General features: G+C 48.3%; 1 long non-coding RNA gene across 2 annotated transcripts in view; it reads left to right on the top strand.

The window, feature by feature from the left end:
• Nucleotides 1-4,412: 4,412 nt before the first annotated feature.
• Nucleotides 4,413-13,067, top strand: part of LOC142819127 (uncharacterized) — a 103,756-nt gene continuing 95,101 nt past the window's right edge. For both annotated transcript variants that reach the window (XR_012896908.2, XR_012896906.2), the window contains exons 1-3: nucleotides 4,413-7,411; nucleotides 9,826-10,006; nucleotides 10,654-10,756. This is a non-coding gene — a long non-coding RNA (uncharacterized LOC142819127). The remainder of the gene's footprint in view (nucleotides 7,412-9,825; nucleotides 10,007-10,653; nucleotides 10,757-13,067) is intronic.

Below are 13,067 nucleotides of genomic sequence, written 5' to 3'. Positions count from 1 at the left end.
TGTTTAGACTCTTTGGAAGTATAATTCACCCCCCATGACATAGGCTTCACAGGGACTTAGGCCCTGGTCCTGCACTGTTAAAATCCATGGGAATTTTATCATTGACTTCAGACAATTAGGCTCAAATCCTAGCAAATAGACCTTAAGCCAGCTGTCTTTATAGGACTGAACTTTACCTTAAATATACATTTGTTCACAAACCTTGGAAATGGATAAATCTTGTATGATATGTGAAAGTATAAAACTCTGAATGAGTCAATTCCCATTTATTAGAAGGGAACACAGACACACAGTTTTTCCTTAATGACGTGACCAGAGCTTTCAGTGAGACTGATCTTGTAGTATTTAGAGAAAAATGTGATGCGTATAAATAAATAAGTTGTGGCAAACTACCTATGAAGGATTGTTCAGAAAGATTGTAAAGCACCCAGAATGATTTACATCTTTTAAATATTCATACCACTCTTCCCAGTCACCACAATGAAGCTATATCCATACGGTGCTCTTTTTTTCAGATTGATTTGTCTTAACCACTTTGTGATTCCTTGTAACATGCATTGCGATGGGGCTTTCCAGTGTGTATTTACACTATAATGACAGTCTGGATGCACGCCCTTAACTTTTAAAGATTAATGGTAACATTGAATGGATGTTACTGCCACATTTAAAATGTATTTATGATAAACACGCCTTTTCAATAAATAATGCTGACATGTACCCGTGGGTTATGTTTGCCGTATACGCTGCTGTTTCTTCATAAACCGCTTTGAAGCACCACACCCCTATTCAGGAAGAATGGATTTCTTCCTTCCTGAAGGGGAGAGGGGAAAAGAGCTTTGTTTTATATGCAGCCATTGCTGGGGGCGAGGGGAAAAGTAACTGTATTGAGGAACATGGGGCTGGAGCCTTCAATGGCGAAGATCAGCATAGCTCTGTCAGCTTTCTTGTAGTGATGCTGCTTTTACACTAACTGAGCCTCTGGGATGATGGGCTTTGTTGCAACATGGAAATAGATGTAGGGATAAAATGAATTTCTGCCTTCCGAGTGTTAATGCACATTATAGCTCAAGAAGGGACTGAGCTGACAGCTGGGATTTAAATATTAGGGATCCACTGGACATTTTGTCTTTGACTTCAGTGGGACCAGCATTTCACTGTGGGACTCTTTTGTAAACAAGGCGCACCCTGATACAGGGGTGTGGTTATATCCTCTGTCAAAAACCCATTTGAAATGGTCCTTGATTTTGGAGATGGAAATGTAGTGCCCACAGCCATTTGTGAAATGGGTGTAAAACACAGCCCCATCTGAGCGGTAGTGGGTTATGCTCACTTTTCATGGCGTAAGGGGCACCAGAGCTGCTGGTGAGTTGGGATTTCTGCCTGTGAGGACACTGACGTAAGATTACACACACCCTTTCCGGAACGCAGAAAGGTCGACAAAGCAGCTTCAGCCACAAGTGAAAGAGAGAATCACGGGATGTGAAAAAGTAGCAGCGGAATTGATGCTCCATTAGTAACACTCATTGTAGGTGGTGAAGGACAGGTAGAGCTGTGTGCTATTGTAACCCACACACCTAGGCTACATCTACACTGCACCTCTCTTGTGCAAAAGCCTATGCAAATGAAGCGCTGATTAGTATATTGTCGTGCTTCATTTGCATAATTAATTAGGGGCCGTTTTTGTGCAAGAGGCTTTTGTGCAAGAGCCGTTCTTCCTCATTTTTTCAGGAAGAACGGCTCTTGTGCAAAAGCCTCTTGTGCAAAACCAGCCCCTAATTAATTATACAAATGAAGTATAGCAATATGCTAATCCATGTTTCCTTTGCCTAGGCTTTTGCGCAAGAGGGATGCAGTGTAGACGTAGCTCTAGTGTAGTTCACTGTCCCATGCTGTAGTCTAGGTGCCACTGCAACAGATAAGAACAAGAGACCTCTACAGCAGGGCCTGAGAGCTAGCTGGCTTTTAGTTCAAAGGGTAGAGGTTCCTATACTAAGCTCCAGACATCCCAGGTTCAAATCTGGCTGGTGGTGGTTACGCTATCTGCAACTGGAGAGAGAATTGATTCCTATGGGACTCCACAAGGGAAGGCATCTAGTGGTAGAAGTGCAATTTTGACCGTCACTACCCATTGGATGCCTCCTTTGACTCAAACGAGCTGTTTTAGCTCACTGCCCTGAACCTGTGTCATCTCTGTTAGGTGACGCAACAATATCTCATGGTCAACCGTGTGGACTGCTCTGTTCAGGAGAATGAGAATGGATCATCCATCAGTGCCATTAACACCGTTCCACTTCTATACTCTGGTCTGCACCCAGCTGGTGCTGAGTGGAGTTAGCTTCAATTAGATGAACTTACAGTTGGCCTGAGACTACCTTCCTGATGAGCTTGCTCAGGAACTGGAGTTCTGACACAGGATAGAATTGGCTAGCACCTCGATATCCACGGTGAGGTTCTTCAGTGTTAGATTATTTGCATGTTAGAAAGAGGAAGAGAAGCTTCAGTCCTTGAATGAACCGTTGGCTGTTTCAGTCAGGAGCGGTCCCAGTTGTTTGTGATGCTCTTTCACAAGCCAGGAAGGGTCTGGGTCAATTTCACACGTTTTGACTTGTGTCTCCTTTAGGGTGTCCAGAATTTCTAGCGGAGTGAACGTAGTGAGCATTGGGAAAGCCGCTGGGCTTCTGTTTGCTGAGGCAGAGCCTGTGGCATCTGGAGGGAGCACAGAGGGGCCGACATGTGCTGGACCTCTGGGACAGATGGAGGGGGGGCCAGCTCTGCACTTATGGAAGGGGCAGGTCCTTAAGTGAAAGGGGGTGGGGCTTGCGTAAATACTTCCACGCTCCCGCTCGGGAAAAGCCCTCTTGCGCAAGAGGGCCAGTGTAGACAGGGAAGAACTGTTTTACGCAAAAACGCCCCGATGGCTAACATGTGGATCCGGGCTTTCTTGCACAAAATCGCGTCTAGACTGGCCATGGATGCTTTTGCACAAAAGCATCTGTGCCAATCTAAATGCGCTTTTGCGGAAATACTTTTAACGGAAAAACTTTTCCGTTAAAAGTATTTCCGCAAAATCATGCCAGTCTAGATGCAGCCAGGGTGTCCCTGGCCTCTGTTTGTCAGGGGCTGGAAATGGATGAGGAGATGGATCACTTGCTGATTCCCTGTTTCTATTCACTCCCTCTGGGGCCCCTGGCATTGGCCACTCTTGGCAGACAGGAGACAGGGCTAGATAGACGTCTGGTCTGACCCAGTGTGGGTGTTCTTATCTTCTTGGTGGTAGGCAAGTGCTGGTGGGTAGCTGGCAAGCTGTCAGGAGAACACACTGCAATGCTATGGTTAAACTCCAAGGCTACGTCTACGCTCGTGGCTTCTTGTGCGAGAAATATGCAAATGAGGCTAAGCGTGGACTATCGCCGAGCCTCATTTGCATACCGAATGAGCCACCATTTTTGCAGAAGAGGCTCTTGCGCCAGAAGGAGCCGTCTATACTGCCCCTTCTTGTGCAAGAAAAACCCCCTTGCGCAATGCCGTTATTCCTGAAAACAATTGGCAAGAAGGGGCCATCTAGATGGCTCCTTCTGGCGCAAGAGTCTCTTCTGCAAAAACGGCGGCTCATTAGGTATGCAAATGAGGCTCAGCGATAGTCCAAGCTTCGCCTCATTTGCATATTTCTCACGCAAGAAGTCGCGAGTGTAGACATAGCCCAAGACTGCCTCTCCAGTCTTCTGGGCCTGACGCCTCATGCGTCCCAAAAGCTGGCACTGAATTAAAATACCACAAGAATGACTGGCACAAGGCCTGCTCTCGACACTCACACTCTTCAGCTGACTATTTTCTAGTTGCCGTTGTGGGCTGTGCGCTGAAGGGTATCAGTCCCGACATCTGATACTTCAGCTGGAAGCCGCCGGGCAGATCTGAGCATGCCCCTGGACTCAGGTAAAGCATCCAGTGCAAGAGTGCGGCCAAGTCCGTGCGGAGACAGACACCCTTTGGATCTTTTTAATGGTATCCGATAGCAAACTGGCACGGGTAGAAGCCTCCTTTTATTAGCGGCAAAAAACTGCACCCTCCAGTGTCTTCCTACCAAGGTGCTGAAAGTTCTTTGCACACATGGTTTAAGCCAGGGGTGGGGAACCTAACACCCAGGGTTTGGATGCAGCCCCTGGCTTGCCTGGATCCGGCCCCCAAAGCTCAGCCCCTCACCCAGCATAGGGGAGACCATGCTGGCACTCCAGCCTGCTTGCCGCCCCACCGTGGGGCTGGAACACACAAAATCTACTAGCCGGTCCCCCCCAGGCTCTGGTGTGTGGCAGGCGAATGTCGGGGAGTCTCTACCTCCTTCTCAGTCAGCGGCCACGTCGGAGAGGGTTTGGGGATTGCTTTTTCAGTGGGTCAGCGGCCTCCGATCCCTGGATTAAGCCTTGCAACATTTCAAGGGGCTAGGGGAGAACGGGCCATATTTTAGGGCGGGTGTGTGTCTGTGTGACTTATCCAGGATCACATTGCAAGGCTGCGGGAAAGGCAAAGAGCACCCCTCCCCCCGCCCACATCTCCTGACCCTCCTAAAGAGCTCACAGTGGGCTAGTATAAAAGGGCTGTGTGGGTGCCCTCATCCTGTCTGAGTTTGCTGCCAGAGAGATTTCCCGTTATTGACCCAATTATGAGATGCCACTCCAGACTCCGGCAAACAGATCGTTTCGGTTCAATACAAATACAAGCTGGACCACTTTATGAATGTATTGGATGCAGAGTTCATGAATAAGGTGCGCATAGGTTGTTCCGGGTTCAGGGCAGTTAATTTCAACCAAGTCTTTAAAGGCAGGCCACAGGAAGTAGAAAGAGCTGGATGTTGTAGGAGTATGAAGAGTCCAAGAGGATTGTGGGCTGGGGGCCAGGAGACGGCTGGGAGCAGGGGAATTTGCAAAACGGGTAGAGGAAATTGGTTTTATATATAATAAAAATCTTATCGTATTGTCCAAGGACCTTGTGACCGTATGCCGAAATGCAGCGAAACCCTATTGCTAATACTTCCGCATGGGGGCTCTCACACCTTTTCATGCTGTGGGCCATATTTTAATTGAGAGATTGTCTCAGGAACACCCGATCCTCCCCATTCCTGTCTGCAGAGACCATCGGAACGGGGCCCTCATATCACATACAGTCCCTGAGACAAGTGCTTGTGTGTGGAATAAGAACTAACAATAGCTGGCCATCTAAAAAAAACTTCATCTGTGTTTTCTAGATAGCATTGCTACTTAGTACATTTTGTTTCTCTTTGTTTAATTATATAGACCGATGTATTATTGTCTGTTTCTTAGGGGAGCTGAAGTGTGTCCTTTCTAAACATTCAGCTGTTTTGTTTAACTTGGTTTGCTTGCAAATCCCTCACGTTCCACTGTATTTTAAGTCACTTTTTGCATCTGTGTAAGCACTGCTTTTGGTGTATTACACTGTATCTATTGTAAGTGGCACGAGGAGCCGTACTAAGCGTATATCTGACTGAACAGAAAAAAGAATTTCCTTTAAAAAGCATGCCAGCATCTGCACATTTCTCAAGACACATTCGTGTCCTCCCGGTATCAATCCTCTGACTCGTTTTCCTTGGTGTTTGTTTTTAAAAGTTACCAGATTTCCTAGGAAAATTGTAAATGAGGGCAGGTGACTTGTGCAGTCCCATAAGGTGAAAAAAATTCATGGCACCTCTAAAAATATGCACCACATTAGACGGCTTGACATAAAATACGGGCGGTTCGCATCTCAGTAATTCAATATGTGCAGCAGGGTCTTGTCTGTTGGATTCAACAAGCATTGGATTGAATTGTAGCCCTGTGTAAGTTTCTTTCTTTCTATTGGGTGAAGGGGAGGATTTCTGAAAAGGGAAGTAAAGATAGGCTTGGGATACTGTTAAATGGGAAAAGTTGGAGAGTTCATTTTCACAGAGGAGTCCAAAATGCTGGGTTTCTAATGGAGATGGTTGGCAGTTTCACGGGGATATGGTGAAACTATCACGTTGACAAAAACTTCTTTGGAAGAGAAAGAAAGAGAGGGAAGCTTTCATCACATTAGCCTGGTTAGATGGGACTGAATCAAAGTCACCAAATGAAATTAAAAAAAGGGAAGTATTTCTTCAAACACCATATGGTTAACCTCTGGAATTCCTTGCCAGAAGATGCTGTGAAGGCCAACACTATAAGGGTATGTCTACACTAGCCGCCTAGTTCGAACTAGGGAGGCTAATGAAGGCATTCGAAGTTGCAAATCAAGCCCAGGAATTAAATATCCAGCGCTTGATTTGCATCTTTCCGGCCGGTCTCCATTTTTGAAATTTACAAGTCTGGACTAACTGCCCGCATCTACATGTGGCAGGGACCCGATAGTTCAAAATAAAGCCCTAGTTCGAACTACCTGTTAAACCTCATTCCAGGAAGACAGCTGCCCTGGGTCCTGGTAACACAAAAAGGCCAAGGACTCCCAGCCGCGACTTCTGTTAGTGCAGCAGCACCAGCAACTGGAGCCCAGGCCTTTAAATCACTACCAGAGTGCCGTGTTACATGCCCTGGGAAGCTCTGTGGGCTGGCTGGGGGAGGTGCAGTGTTCTTTGGGCAACACTGAAGGCTGCCTACCCTACCCCACCCCTTCCATCCGAGGCCCCTCCCTTTCCTCCAGAGGCCCCGCCCCCTTCCACGACGTGGAGGCCTGGCCTCTGTTTGTCAGAAGCTGGGAATGGGTGACAGGGGAGGGATCACTTGATGATTACCTGTTCGGTTCATTCCGTCTGGGGCACCTGGCATTGGCTGGGGTCAGAAGACAGGATACTGCGGTAGATGGACCTTTGGTCTGACCCAGTGGGGCCGTTCCTACATTCTCAGTCCCAGATATTAACACCCCCAAACAAACCTGAGCAACTGTCCTATGTGACACCCCTTGAATTACCAATGGGTGTTCACTGGAGAAACACTGGGTGAGCAAAAAGCCGAAGGAAGGCAGCGAGAGCTGCAAGAGATGGAAGACAATTGCCCAGCTGTGGAAGAGCCGTTGTACTTCGATTTCATATGAGAAATCAGTCACCGTCCTTCTCTCACAGCTCCCGCAGAAAGCCTCCAGGCGTGTGGATGGGCAGAGCATTGTAGCAGGTGAGCTCGCGATGGGCATATTGCATATCTACTTGCCAGCGCCATCGGACATGGGGCATCTTCCACTTACAACAAAAATCCCTACCCGAGTCCAAAGCGGCTCATCACCCTGAACTTGATTGTGACCTCACAGCCGTGCACAGTGGGAAGTAGTCACACTAGCAGGTCGTTATTGTTCAGCGGGGTGTTGGCAAGAGCGGGGTGTTGGCTGAGGTGGGTTGAAGTGTTGCCAAACCGCTGTAAGAAACAGTCCTGCCCTGCCACCGAGGGAGCTGGTCAAAGTAGGTTCTCCAATGGGAGATCGTGTGTTGCAAATCTCCCGGCATTTCAGTGTCTTGCTTTTACTTTTGTTTCACCCACTGGCGCCTCCTGGTCAATAGCAGCAGGCGGTTGATGTGTTCTGGGGCCCTTTGGGAGAACCTCTGGGCGTATTTCACGTGCAGCTGGGCTCCGTTTCCCTTTTCTCATTTCCTTCAGCGTTACAGGGTTCTGCTGGGACTTCCTTGTCATGTGGCCTTTTTGAATAATGGGAAAGGAGGCGGAGGGGGTAGAGGGCATAAAAATCAGATCCCTTTGCAATGCGAGTACCGTGCAGCTGAGCTCCGTTTGTCATTGCAATGGCCTCTCTTTTAAAAATAGCCTGACATCTCAAATTGCAGCGGCTGACACCCTCCTCCCACCCCCATTATTGGCTCCGCTCCCCATTTTACAGCTCTCCCTTGGTATAAATCTGAGCTGGTTTCCTAATTCGGGGTTCGACATGCCAGTTTAGTACCAGCATCTGGATCAGGGAACCTCCCGCTTCCGCCATCCTCTGGATCAGTCCCTGCAGAGCGCTAGGTCGAATTCAAGGACTCCGTGTTAAGCTAGATCCTCCCGGGATCTGTCTCTAAGAACCTTTGAGAGCGCCTCCCTCTTGGCAGTGACGTCCTCTCTCTCAAGCCACGCTCCCCAGGAACTATAAAACTTGTAAGACCAGCAGGTGGGGCTTTCTCAGCCACAATACCAAGACCTGGGAACTGGGCAGATCAGAATGACCAGCAGGGGCAGATGAGAGTTTTGCGGGGCACAGGGCAGCACAATTTCAAGAATGTGCCATGGCCACAGCCAACAGATAGTAGCGTGTGCGCGGGGCCTATTGAAGCACAGGGCCCGAGGCAGCCGCCCCGCTCGCCCTACCCTATATCTGCCATTGATGACCAGCAATCCCACAGCCTGCAGAACTTGGTATGAAACTCAGCGTGGTTTAGCATTCCCACCACTGCAACTAAAGTCAGCAAAGAGAGCAGGGCCAAGAGGCGACAGCTAGAATCAAGAGCCATAGTAGGAAAAGAGGGGAGAAGATGGATGGAAGGAGAGGGTATACGTAAGTTTTCTGTGTGTGTGCGCCATGTGCATGTAAGTGCTGACTGCCTTGAGAAATGAGGCGACAAATTAGGTCACCGAGATCTTTTTGAGTTTGGGAGCTGCTCAGATACTTCGGTGGGAAACATTATTCCAAGAACCTCGCTCGCTAGTAGCTAAGCAGTCTTTATTCTTCAGGGCTGCTTGTATGGCACCTTTTCTGCACACTGAATTCACATCACATGCCACTTAAAAATAAAAGATTCAGCTCTCCAAACCTTTGCCTAAAACCTTGTCCTTGCCTAAAAATGTATAAACATGCTCGTGCGTCAATCTGTTCCACTTCCACTTTGCCCTTGCTTTGTAATTTCAGAGCACTAGCCACATTTTAGTGAACTAGGACCTGGATTAATAAGGATGTTAGAAGTACCCGGGGAGAGTAGTATCAGCGGAGTAGCCATGTTAGTCTGAATCTGCATAAGCAACGAGGAGTCCTGTGGCACTTTATAGATTTATTGGAGCATAAGCTTTCGTGGGCAAAGACCCACTTCGTTAGCTACGCGTAGTGGAAATTCCAGAGGCAGGTATAAATATACAGGCCCATGAAAAGAAGGGAGTAGCAATCAAGAGGAAGGCCAGAGATAACAAGGTCAGTTCAGCAGGGAGGGTGAGGCCCTCTTCTAGCAGCTGATGTGAAGGTGTGAACACCAAGAGAGGAGAAACTGCTTTTGTAGTGGGCTAGCCATTCCCAGTCTTTGTTCAATCCTAGATTCAATCCAGGGAGAGTGTAACAAAAGGAGGGGTTTTTTGGTGAGGTACGCCTAAAGTCGAGGCCATTCAGTGAGTCTGTAGCTTAGCCAGGACCAAAACTCGATATTTTCTTGTGTTAAGATCAATTCACTTGCTCCTAAGTCACCATTTTTGAACATCCTATAGGTGGGTGCACATTATTTTGCTCCTGCTCTGTTTGCATCGTGCTTGTCCATGCTGTTAATAAGTGAATTCTTTAGTTCAGGGATTCCCTCTTCTCTCTCTCTCTCTCTTGATGATGATGATTGCCTTCCAGTACTAACACTCTCTGCACATTTTCATGTTGCATAAATAATACGCTCTCTGGGGCATCTGGCATTGGCCACTGTCGGCAGACAGGCTCCTGGGCTAGATGGACCTTTGGTCTGACCCAGTACGGCTGTTCTTATGTAATAATATCCGTGGGTGAATTCCTGCCACTAGCTCAGCTGAGAGAATGAAAACTCAGATTGGTCAACGTCCCTTTTCCTTCCATCCTGCCAACTGTAGACTTTGTTTTCTCTGCATAGAGGCTAATTGCTTTTATTAACTTTTCTTGCAGCACATGCCTACATCCCTGGCAGGGAGGTTTGGAGATAAAAGAAGAGACTTGTACTAAGAGCTGCTGTTTCCCATGGCGAATACCAACAACTGAATTAATGGAGAAGTCCCTCGGCAATGATTATTAAGAGCTGAGAAAAGAAAAATGAAGCCATACACACGCTTCAGTCTCAGCATTGCAGGTAATATGTGTAAATAATAAATTATGAATAAGTCCCTTAAGAGGGGGTGGATAGAAAATAAAGCTTCGAGAGGTTTAGAAAAGGGATCTAGCTTTGCTTTTTTAATTTACTGGGTGACGGGTCTAATTCTTCACTGTCTTGTATTAAAAACATAAGAATGGTCCTACCGGGTCAGACCAAAGATCCATCTAGCCCAGTAGCCAATGCCAGATGCCCCAGAGGGAGGGAACTGAGCAGGGAGTCATCGAGTGAACCGTCCCCAGTTGCTTATTCCCAGCTTCTGACAAACAGAGGTTAGTGACACCGTCCTTGCCCATCCTGGCTAATAGCAACTGCATTTTGGCATTTACACCTGTGCAAAGTGGGCACAAAAGAGGCTAACCCATTTTGTGTTTGCTTTGGATCCAATCTGAACCCCATAGGCTCTACTGACCTCATTAAGCTTTGGATCGGGCTCTTGGTTAATTATCACACAATCACCAGGGCCTGTCATTAAGGGAACTGCTCCCCCCCACCCCACCCCAAGGGTTCTGCTCTTTCTTCAGCACACATGGCTTCCTATGTTGGGCTGGTGGAAATGTACAATGACATGACCATTGGGCAAGTTGTGTCTGACTTAGTAATCTAAAGACACTTTTTCACCCAAGAACAGTTACAAGATGGTGGTGAATAAACGTGTGAGCTTGGAAGAGGACAGCCAACGGGCCTTTTCAGGAGACCGAGGGGCGTTTCACCTCTCCTGCAAGACAGGTGTGTGTCTTTGCTACAGGAACTCAGAATGGAAGACGAGATTCTAAGGTTCCAGCACCATGCAACCAAACGGCAGGTGTCCAAACACTCATTTGTTCTATGCTGGGTGTTGTGAAGAGGCAGGTTAAAGGGCTTGATGGAAGGGGAGAAAGGCAGCTCTGAAAAACAGAAACAGCCCTGGCTAATCAGGGGCAGCTGAGACAGGGCGGCTATAAATTGATGAAGGGCCTGGCGAGCTGACTTCAGGCTGCCACCAGACCTCTTTAAAAACCTTCCTTGTGGGGGGAGGGAGGAAGAGGAATTTGGAGGAGGAGGAGGGAAGAGACAGAGAAGCTGAAAAGCAGAACGTCAACTCTGTCAGAATAGACGCGGAAAGTGAGGGGTTCTCACAGGGAGTTTTTGGGCTCCCTTCCCCCAGCAGCCTGAGAAGCCTGCCAGTGACAGAGGAGGACTGGTTATTCAGCCCAGGCTGACCAGGGTGTCTGCCCCAATACCTGTTTAGCCAAGGGGCAGAACCCAAAAATGCTGGAAAGGGCAAGTGAGACTGCAGGGCTGTGGACAGAGCAGGGGTCTGGGACCCAGGAGTGGGTCTGACCCTGCTGCAGTGTCTACAATGGAAATTACCTCACTCGCCCTAAATCTTTTGCCCAGACTGATCCATTTCTCTGCCGGGGTTTAGACACCTGAGTTTGGACTGTACCATGTTTTTCTTATGAGTTATCTAAAGTGATTCCTTTCCCTCTTGTCTGGCATGTGCCCTCTTTCTAAAAAACTGCTCTTGCTTTCTCAGGGGTGGTGTTCAGAAAGGAGACAAGGAGCGGTGTGAAATGTTGATGTCATTTGGTAGGATCACCGTTATTCAGTGGCAGCTGTCAGTGTCCCTCAAAACAAGGATTATCCTTCATTTTAGCGCCAAAATGCACCTCACGCTGCTCAATCCCAACACTCTATAACAATTACACTACGTAACACTTAGCACTTTCCTGAATCAAAGTCCTAGACAAATATTAACGCAGCCTCACAAAAATCGGTGCAATTACTGCCCCATTACAGAGGGGGGGAAACAGATATAATGGTAACAGCCTCTTTCCTATCCCTGAGGGACTCCAACTTCACTCTGGTGGAATTCAGCTGACCCATGCTCTGAGGCCCGGAAGTGCTTAGCTTATTGCTAGGTTAGGTTAACTCCCTAGGGTAGGTGCTTCACTCCCACCAAAATCAATGGGGGCTTGGTGTCTAAATGGAGCTTTCATCTCCATGGCTCGATGGGAATTTCCTGGCACCGAGAAGGTGCGTGCTCAGACCAGTAGGCCTTATCAGAAATGCTGAGGCAAGCACCTGGAATAAGAGGCCCTGGATGAAATGTTCTGCACAGGGAATTTTGGTCAAAACAATCAGCTGTTGTGGAAAAATGAAAACATAGCGTGACAAAATGGTTTTGACATGTTTCCTTTCAAAAACGTGTACCAAATCGTAATAATTAAAAAAATTCTCCTAGCCTCAAAGCAGTCAGAAATTCCTCATTCCTGGATGTTTTTAAATTAGTGGACCCCAACCTTTTGGGGCTGCCGGGCACCCGGGGGTGGGGCCACTCACGTGCTCGGCTCCGCGTGCTCAGTTCCGCCACCACCCATGTGCCGCACTCCCAGGGGCGGCACCACTCCTGTGCCGCACGCCCAGGAGCCAGCGCCACGCCTGTGCTGCGTGCCAAGGGGCCAGCACTGCCCATACGCCGTGTGCCTGGGGTCGGCATCGCCCATGTACAGCGTGCCCGGGGGCAGGGCCGCCCATGTGCTGCGCGCCTGGGACTGGCGCCGGCCCTGTGCTATGTACCCAGGGCCAGCACCACGCACCACATTGGGGACCACTGTTTTAAATGTTCCCTGCTCTCTTCCCAGGCCATTTTCAAGGGGCTTACACCATTAAAGGAGTGAAAGTAACATTTCTAATGCTCTTTCTCTCTTTAGCTTTTTAAAAAATATTTCTTTCATACTTGCCCAGTGGAAAAAAGTAGAAGGTGTGAGAGACTTTCCCTCCTCCTTCCACTTTTTCTCACTTTTGAACTTACAACCCTTTTTTTCAGGGCCGGTTTTAGGAAGTGCAGGGCCCAATTCGAACCGTTTCGACGGGGCCCCGGCAGCTGGCATTTTTGCGGTGACCAAAAAAACCACATACAAATTTTGATTGAGCAAAAAATACCCCCCAAAAACCAGCACACACAGAAACAACTCACAGCCCCTTTAGATCCCCAGCTACAGGGCAGAGTCCTGCCTTCCAGCCAACCCCCCTTCTGCGGTGCACAGAAGCCGCC

This window comes from Pelodiscus sinensis, chromosome 20 (assembly GCF_052426305.1).
Source record: "Pelodiscus sinensis isolate ZL-2025 chromosome 20, ASM5242630v1, whole genome shotgun sequence".
NCBI lineage: Eukaryota > Metazoa > Chordata > Testudines > Trionychidae > Pelodiscus > Pelodiscus sinensis.
The sequence above is the reverse complement of the archived record's forward strand: the minus strand, read 5'-3'. Positions and strand labels throughout refer to the sequence as shown.